This window comes from Hydra vulgaris, chromosome 07 (assembly GCF_038396675.1).
Source record: "Hydra vulgaris chromosome 07, alternate assembly HydraT2T_AEP".
Classification (NCBI taxonomy): domain Eukaryota; kingdom Metazoa; phylum Cnidaria; class Hydrozoa; order Anthoathecata; family Hydridae; genus Hydra; species Hydra vulgaris.
In genome coordinates this window covers 1,524,880-1,533,490 of record NC_088926.1, presented here as the reverse complement: position 1 = coordinate 1,533,490, position 8,611 = coordinate 1,524,880, and positions in this window count along the sequence as shown.

The following is an 8,611-nucleotide window of genomic DNA, read 5'->3' as shown; positions in this document are numbered from 1 at the left end:
CCATAATTGGGGCGGATTTTCTAATGATGCCCTTTCTCTTTTAGAAAAGATGCAAAAACGCATTGTATTTAGTTGGACCTGCTCTTGCAGCCAACCTCCAAACATTATCTCGTCGTCGTAATGTTGCTTCTCTTTCTCTTTTCTACAAATACTATAATGGGCACTGCTCTAAAGAGCTAGCGTCTCTTGTGGCATCTACTAAAATTCATTCTCGTGTTACTCGTCATTCAATTAAGTCTCATCTTTTTTCTGTGACTGTTCCTCAGTGATCCAAAAACTCTTAATCGTCTAGTTTTTTCCTCGAACATCAGTTCTTTGGTATTTCCTTCCTTCATCTTACTTTCCTGATTCATATAATTTGCAATCCTTTAAGTCAATCGTTATCTTTCTCTACAATCTTTATCTTTTCTCTTTCATTAACTTCCAACTTTAATTAGTGGTTGCTTCCAGCCTTGTTGGAAGCGAAGATGTTTAAAAATAATAATAATGATAATGCAGCTGTGAATAAAAGATTTATACATAATTCCAATAATTTTAGATATTTTCTTTTCCACTTTTTTGATATGATTACTCCAGCTAACACTTGCATTAAGAATTATACCTAAAAAGTTGATTGAGTATTCTTTTTTAAGTTTAGCTTGTCGATAAACAGTTCAGGAAGTTTTAAGGGGAGGGTGTCTGAACCAGAAAATTTTGTAAAAAGAATATATTTGCTTTTTTCTAAGTTTAGTGAAAGTTTGTTGGCCTAAAACCATTCGTTTAGATTTTCTTCTCCTTGATTAACCGTATTAAACATAAAGCTAATGTTTTTGTGGCTAAACAATAGTTGCGTATCGTCAGCAAAGAAAACAAAGTTGAGTTCATTGGAAGATAAAATTATTAATATAAACAAGGATTAGCAATGGCCCTAGAATTGATCCTTACGGGACCCCACAGGTAATACTTTTAGGTTGTGTAATAGTATTGCCGTACGATAATGCTTGTCTTCGATTATTAAGGTAGGAGCGAAACCATTTTAAGATGTTGTTTTTTATTCCATAATTATCTTGTTCATACAGAAGAATCTCATGGTCAACAGTGTCAAATGCTTTTGAAATATCAAGGAATACCCCAAGAGTGTATTTATTTTTATTGAATCCATTTAAAATTTCATTTACAAGTTTGAATACAGCGTGTTCTGTTGCGTATCGTTTTTGAAATCCATATTGATTTTAGCTTAGGAGGTTATGATTAACTAGAAAGTTATAGAGTCTATCGTGTATTATGCGCTTTAATACTTTCGAAAAACAGGGTAAAGTAGAAATGGGTCTATAATTAGAAGCCATAGAATCGTCGCCGCATTAAAATACTGGAACAACTTTAGCCATCTTAAGTTGTTCAGGAAATATCCTGTGATTTAAAGACATGTTGTAAATATGCAGAAGGGGATGTTTAATAATGTCGTAGAAATTTTGTCACATTCGCGCTAATGTCGTTAAGCCCTGGGCTTTTGTTTGATTGTAGGGAATTATAGGCGTTTTGAAGCTCATTGGGAGTTATTTTATGCTCTTCCATGACGAGATCCTTTTTTTCTAAATATAATTTAAAACTTGTTTTTCCAGGAGTTACTTTGTAAGCAATTTTTTCCATTTTTGTAAAGAAATTGTTAAATTTCTCAGTAATTTCTAAAGATTTGGAGACTGCAGTATCACTTTCATGTATTCTTAAGTATTTTGGGAACATTTTAGTTGTATCTTTTTTTATTCCAGTAACCTCTTTTATTGTGCTCCATGTTTTTTGAGTGTTACCGATATTATTTTCTAATAAATTGCAATAATAATATTTTTTTGGATTGTTTTTGTTAAAGTTTTAAATAAATTTTTATATTGTTTATATATTTCTTCATTTTTATAGGTCTTTTTTTCAGAAACTTTTCATAGAGTTTTTGTTTTTTTTAGAAGATCTGATGAGCCCATTTGTCATCAAAGGACTTAATAAGCTTTTGAGTTTTGTTTTCCTTTCAATCTTCGGAAACGCTATTTCGTACAGTCTTAAAAATGTGTGTTTAAAGGTATCGTAAGCCGTATTTGTGTTTTAACAATTCGTAATCTGTCCCCAGTTTGCGGTAGTGGTGTAGTGGAAGAGCGCTCGCTTCATAAGCGAGAGGTTCCAAATTCAATTCCCACCACGTCCCTGGTAGTACCGCGCTCAAGGTTCGTGTTTTGAAATTATAGAGTTGAGAGAGGGTTATAACCACAAGTAGCCTCCTCATCTGTAGTGGCTTTCTCGGCCTTGGGGAGGTGAATTATCTTATATTTTTATCTTTAGGTATAAATATATTTATAAAGACAATTTTGTAGCTTAAACAGTTAATTCAGTGAAAATCATGGCTAAGATTCGGCAGCTTAGTAAAGAAGAAGAAACATGCATTCAACGTCTTGCTAAAAGTTGTATGTCTCATGCAGACATTGCAACAATTTACATGGTTGAAGCAGGTTATCCCCTTGTCTCCTAAAAAGAGGTCTGTACGTCCTAGAGTAACTTCAAAGCGTACTGACCTTAGGATGGTAACAATGGTCAAGTTGAATCCTTCAATAACCTCTGGTGACCTACAGAACAACATACCAACACTTTCTAATGTCTCAAAGCGCACAATCCGTCACAGACTTTCTGTAGAATTAAACTTACCTGCACGAAGGCCATTTAAGAAGCCATTAGTAACTGAAAAGATGAGAAAAAAGCGCATTGAGTTCTGCATTAAGCATCAAGATTGGACAGAAGAGCAGTGGACACAGGTGATGTTCAGTGATGAGTCCATGTTTCGTCAGTTCTCTGATGTTAAGCTTTTTGTTCGTCGACCTACTAGTTCTAATCCTACCAATCCTAAATACACATGCAAAACTGTGAAGCATTCACCTTATGTAATGGTGTGGGGTTCTTTTTCTGCTCATGGCCTCGGAGATTTATACTTTTTGCCCAAAATAAAAACTATGAATGCAAAAAAGTACCACAACGTTTTGGATGAATCTCTAATCAATTTCATGATTATTCATCAGTGCACAATTTTTCAACATGATTCAGCACCATGCCACACTGCGAAGTCTGTGAAACAGTGGCTTGGATCAAAAAACATACAGTTGCTTGATTGGCCTGGAAATTCTCCAGATCTCAACCCAATTGAAAATCTGTGGATGTTAATCAAGAAGCGTGTATCTTCTAAGAACTGCAGTTCATTAGATGGTTTAAAAATTGCTATTCGTCATGTATGGTGTACAGAAATTATATCAAGACTATGTTAAAATCTTGCCAAATCTAAGCTCAAACAAATTAGTGCTGTGTTAAAAAACAAAGGATATCCTACCAAATATTAATAGTACATCTGTTTAAAATAATTATACAATGTAATAAAAATAATTGAACTTGTTTTTGGTGAAAATATAATATTTTTGGTAGTATTATTGTTTTTGGAAGTAATTATAAAAAGTAATTATGATGTTGCAAGACTTTTTGCATTTGTGTACACATTGCAAACATTGATTTGTGTAAAATTGTGCCTTGTTGCAAGACTTTTTGCCAGCACTGTATGTATGAAATTATGCATGAAAAAATATAAACCTCCACCATTTCCTCTACTCCGAGTTTGATGGAGAGCTTTATATCCTTGTATATTTAAAATTTGAGTTTAAGATATCATTGTCTCTACACCATGCTTCTATAAGACATATTACCTTTAATTTGTTATTGATGTCATGTAGCATTGCTATAAAGTTTCAAAATTTTTAATCATGTTGCGTATGTTTAAGGTCAACGCTGAGAAAGCAGATTGTAACGCTTTTATAAAACAAGATGCTTTCTCAATACTATTATAATTACTGTTGAATTTTATGTTTTCAGAAATATCTTTGTCCGGGTTGTTGGTACTATTCAGTAGAAAAGTGTTTTCATTTTCAAAATTTTCAAAGTATTGTATTTCAGTTTTTTTGTCTGTCGATGCCATAATAAATATTTGCAACCGAAAAATGAAAATGTAAAAAACTTTATAATAATAATAAAAAAGTTACTTTTTTAAAATATTGTTTAATTTGATAATTTTGTCATACCTGAAAATGACGTTTTCGCCGTTTTGTTTCCTTTGTTTTACTTCCAAAAACAATTTCTTTCTAATGGTCGCTGTTTCCTGTGAATAGTCTTCATTTACATATATTTTAAGTCCCTTAATTCGATTTGTTTCTTTTAAGATTTTAGACTTGTACCTTAGTAGCTTCATTACGATTGTTCTAGATCGTCCTTCTTTTTTTACTCCTGTACGATGTGCCCTTTCGATTTCAGTTCCTTCAATTGCCAACTTTTCAGAAACTCTTCGAAAGTCTTCGAAACAAAACATTATGCAAAAAAAAGGAATTATGCGAGTTATAATTATGGTAAATAAAGGTAATTATGCGAGTGTCTTTGAAATCTGAACTGAAGACAGATAATTTGGTACTGATTTAAATCCAGTTGCCAAGAGAAAAATAATCTATTTTTATGATTTTTTTAAACATATTGCAGCCGTCAACGTAGAGTGTAATAGTTTCACTCAATTGCGCGTTAAATCAATCCTAACAAAGAATCATAATTGCAGGCTATAAAAGCAGGATATAAATGTTCAATGGGCCTCCATATTATCTTTTACTTAAACAACTTTTGTGTTAAATTACACGTAAACTATCGTAAAACGGATCATGAATATTGTTAAAAACTGCAAGGATATTTTTTTTGTTATTATTTTAACTAAATGACTTATGAAACAATAGATTTTGAATCGCTGCGCTTTAATGTCTTCGAAACTGCACGTAATATAATCGATAATCTTTGTGAAGTAATACGCAAATCTTTCAAATAAATAATTTTGATTCGCCTAATTTCACACTAAAAATTTTAAAACAGAACTCAAAACTTTTAAAAATAATTTTATGGCAATACACATAAATATAAAAAGGATATATAAAAAATTTGATAAACTAAAACATTTCTTAATTGATTGCAATTACTCATTCAGTATGATTTGATTGACAGAAACTTGGTGTTCTGATGAATCAATTCAAAATAATTCTAACTTTTAAAGTCCAAACTATAAATTATCATCTTCTGAAAGGAATGCAGACAAAAGGGGGAAGGGATTGCAACTTATACTCGAAATGATCAAGCGATAAAAGTAAGAAAAGACCTTTCGATTTCTGATTCCGCTTGTGAGGTTCTTACAATAGAAATCACCAACACCAAAATTAAAAATATTTTAGTTTCTACCTGTTATCAACCACCTGAAGGTGATATAAAAAAATTTTCAAACAACTTGAAAGATGTCTTTCTTAAAATTATACTAAAACGATTGACGACCACAATGGAGTATGTACGAATGATTCAAATGAAATTTTTAATATCTTAAATGGTTACTTCCATTATGTATTCGTTAACGATGATTCTGGAAATCTACCATATTTTGATACATGTTGTTAGAATAAAATGGAAAATATAGTTGTGGAAGAAAAAGAAGTACTTGATAAATTAATTGCAACCAATACAAAAAAATCTATTGGTCCTAATGGTATTCATCCTTATGTCCTTAATAATTGTAGTAGAGTTTTTGCTCAACTTTTGGCATTACATTTTTAAAAGTCACTATCTGAAATGTCAGTCCCTAATATATGGAAAGGAGCTAATGTAACACCATTGTTTAAGAAGGGTATTAGAAGTAAAGCATCTAATTACCGGCCGGTATCATTGATATCTGTGATATGCAAAACGTTAGAAAGAATTATATCAGAAAAAATCACGCATTATCTATCAACTAATAACTTATTAACAATACACCAACATGGCTTTTTAAAAGGCAAAAGTTGTACTACAAATTTATTAGAGTATATAGATATAATTACAACTGGGTTAGCAAATAATAAATCATTTGATATTCTTTATACAGATTTTGCTAAAGCTTTTGATAAAGTATCTCACAGAAGATTATTACACAAGTTGCAATCGTATGATTTGAGTAAAAGTATTATCAATTGGATAAAATCATTTTTATCAAATCCTAGACAAAAAGTGGTAATAGGTAATTCTTTGTCAAGTTGGAAAATGGTTCTTAGTGGTGTCCAACAGGGATCTGTTCTGGGGCCCTTACTGTTTTTAATCATCATAAACGATTTACCAACTTTGTTATCCAATTATCAAATAAAAAGTTATTGAGACTGGAAGAGCAAGGTATGCAACTTTGAAGTTCTCAATGTATTCTTAATAATTTTCATCTAGATGGGTTCCAAAACATGCAGTAACTAACTTATTAAATTGCCTGAATGCTTCAACATAGGGTAATGCTGCACTTACAGCTGCTGCTTTAACTTTTTGCTGAAGAATATCAATATTTTTCACCCTATAATATCAATATTTTTCAACCATAACCCTAACCCTTTGACAATGATTTCTATTAAAATATCCTCCATGTTGGGGTTGGAGGCGATTGTTTAAAACCTCTGGCCATTCTTTGACCTCTGGCCAAACTTTGATCAGTCTCTTGAAAAGTTGGTTGACCACACCCATAAGTAGGTGAAGTTCTATTGGTGGTATTGCTTTTACAATGAGTGTTTCATCTGAAATATTGAGCAAGGGCACGTTGATGACATTTCCAAAGCATTTAGCACCCTTTACATTATTTTCTTCAGGAACAAAAGCTTGGTAAGTCTTTCTGATGCTTCCAAAAGTTCTCAGTGCACCACATTTTCCAAGGTTTGAAGAGTCTGCATCACACCAACAGCAAGGATGTTTGGTAGGAAAAAGTACCAGTATTGGTGAGTTTCAACAGGTTTTTAATGTTCTCATAGTTTTCTGGGATTCCTTCAGAAAATGCTATAATCAGCTGTTTCTTCACTCCAGAATCTTTGAAGGAAGAACTACAAAGTTTAGGAGTCTTTAGGACGGGAATGGTTGGTTCTGAAACTACCTTGATAATGCCTAGACTTATCTTAAGAAAGACACCTCCCCCATTACGTCTAATCTTAATTAGATGTTCCTTGACAGATCTTGCTGATACCATAAATTGAAGAAGGCTGCAAATATAATTATACTGAACAACATCTCTAAGGTGGTCAATGTCAGAATATTTAATTTTAGTGACAGAAAAGTGATCTTTGAGCAACTTTCCTTGCTCTGCAAATTTCTTAGCAAAATATGGCTCAACAACTTTTTGTTGGCCTGCAGAGTTAAGAGTTGAAGCAAATTGTGTTAAGTTGAACTGTCACAAAGCTTTCAGTTGGAAGGGGATCCTTAAACAGTTGTGTTGGAGTAGTTTTGCCTAAAATTTAAAACAGATTAATAGAATAAAATGTACCTAATGAAAAGCAATATGTTGGGCAAAAAGCAGTGAAAAAATACTTACCAAATTTTAGTGGTAATTTAGGTCCCCCAGTTGATTTGCTCAGTCGCACTGTGCCATTTGGAGATTATCCTGGGTTCCCAAAACAGGAGATGCAAGAATTTCTGCAATTTTTACGTCTGTTTTTGCAAACGCAATCAGGTTTGTACATCTAGTTCCAGGGGTGCACATCTAGTTCCAGGGGTGCACATCTAGTTCCAGGGGTGCTTATAGGATAAACCTTTTTTGGGTGTTTTTTTTTGATGAATCACCCAAAAATTTTCAAGCCGTGAAAAGTTCTATTGCCGAACATTTCCCTAAACCAGGGTTGGCCACAACTTTTTTGATAAGGGCCAAAGTTAGCTTTTCAACTGTTAAATGGGGCCGGAGATTTTTAATAATATAGTTTTTTTTTAATATTTTATTTAAAAATATTGATTTGTAAAGGAATAAAACTCAAACACACATATTTACTAGCTAACAACATATGCTGGTCACAAGGCTATTAGGTATAATACAAATTATAGTTAATTGGTAATCACGAACTTGCCTTTTTTTCACAATATTTTTAATGTCAATAGGCAACTGACTGGTTGCGATTCTTAATGTATTCTGCAAGTTAGTATCTGTCAGTACAGATCTTGTTTTGGATTTTTCAAATTTAATACGAGAAAAAACACTTTCACACAAATATGTGCTACCAAACAAGACACCCATCATTTTTGCATTGTTGACTAAGTTGGTGTACTTGTTTTGGTCAAGATTTTTGTAAAATAACAATAAATTTTGTTTATTATATGCTTCTCTCAAAGCATCAATGCATTGAAGATCAATTAACTCCAGTTGGAATATATCTGGTACAGTTTCAATATCAGTAGAGAATGGCACTGTGAACAATAGGATTTTGTCTGCATAATTCTTAACATCTGCAAACCTTGTTGAAAATCTTGTTTTCAATTCAGCAATACAGGTAACAAATTCTGCTGTGTCTGGGATTCAGCTAACCCAAGGTTAGAAAATGATTGAAACTCCCAGTTCTTAACTTCTGCTCCCACAAAGTTAATTTCAACTGAAAAGCTAGAATAAGGTTGTACGTAAGGTTGTGTAAGGTTGTACGTAAGGTTGTGTAAGGTTGTACATTTTTCCAATTAATTGATCTTTTCCTTGGAGTTCTTTGTTAAGTATATTGTAATGTTGGGTGAAGTCTACTAGAAATGCAAATTTTTTAATAAACTCTTTTTCTTC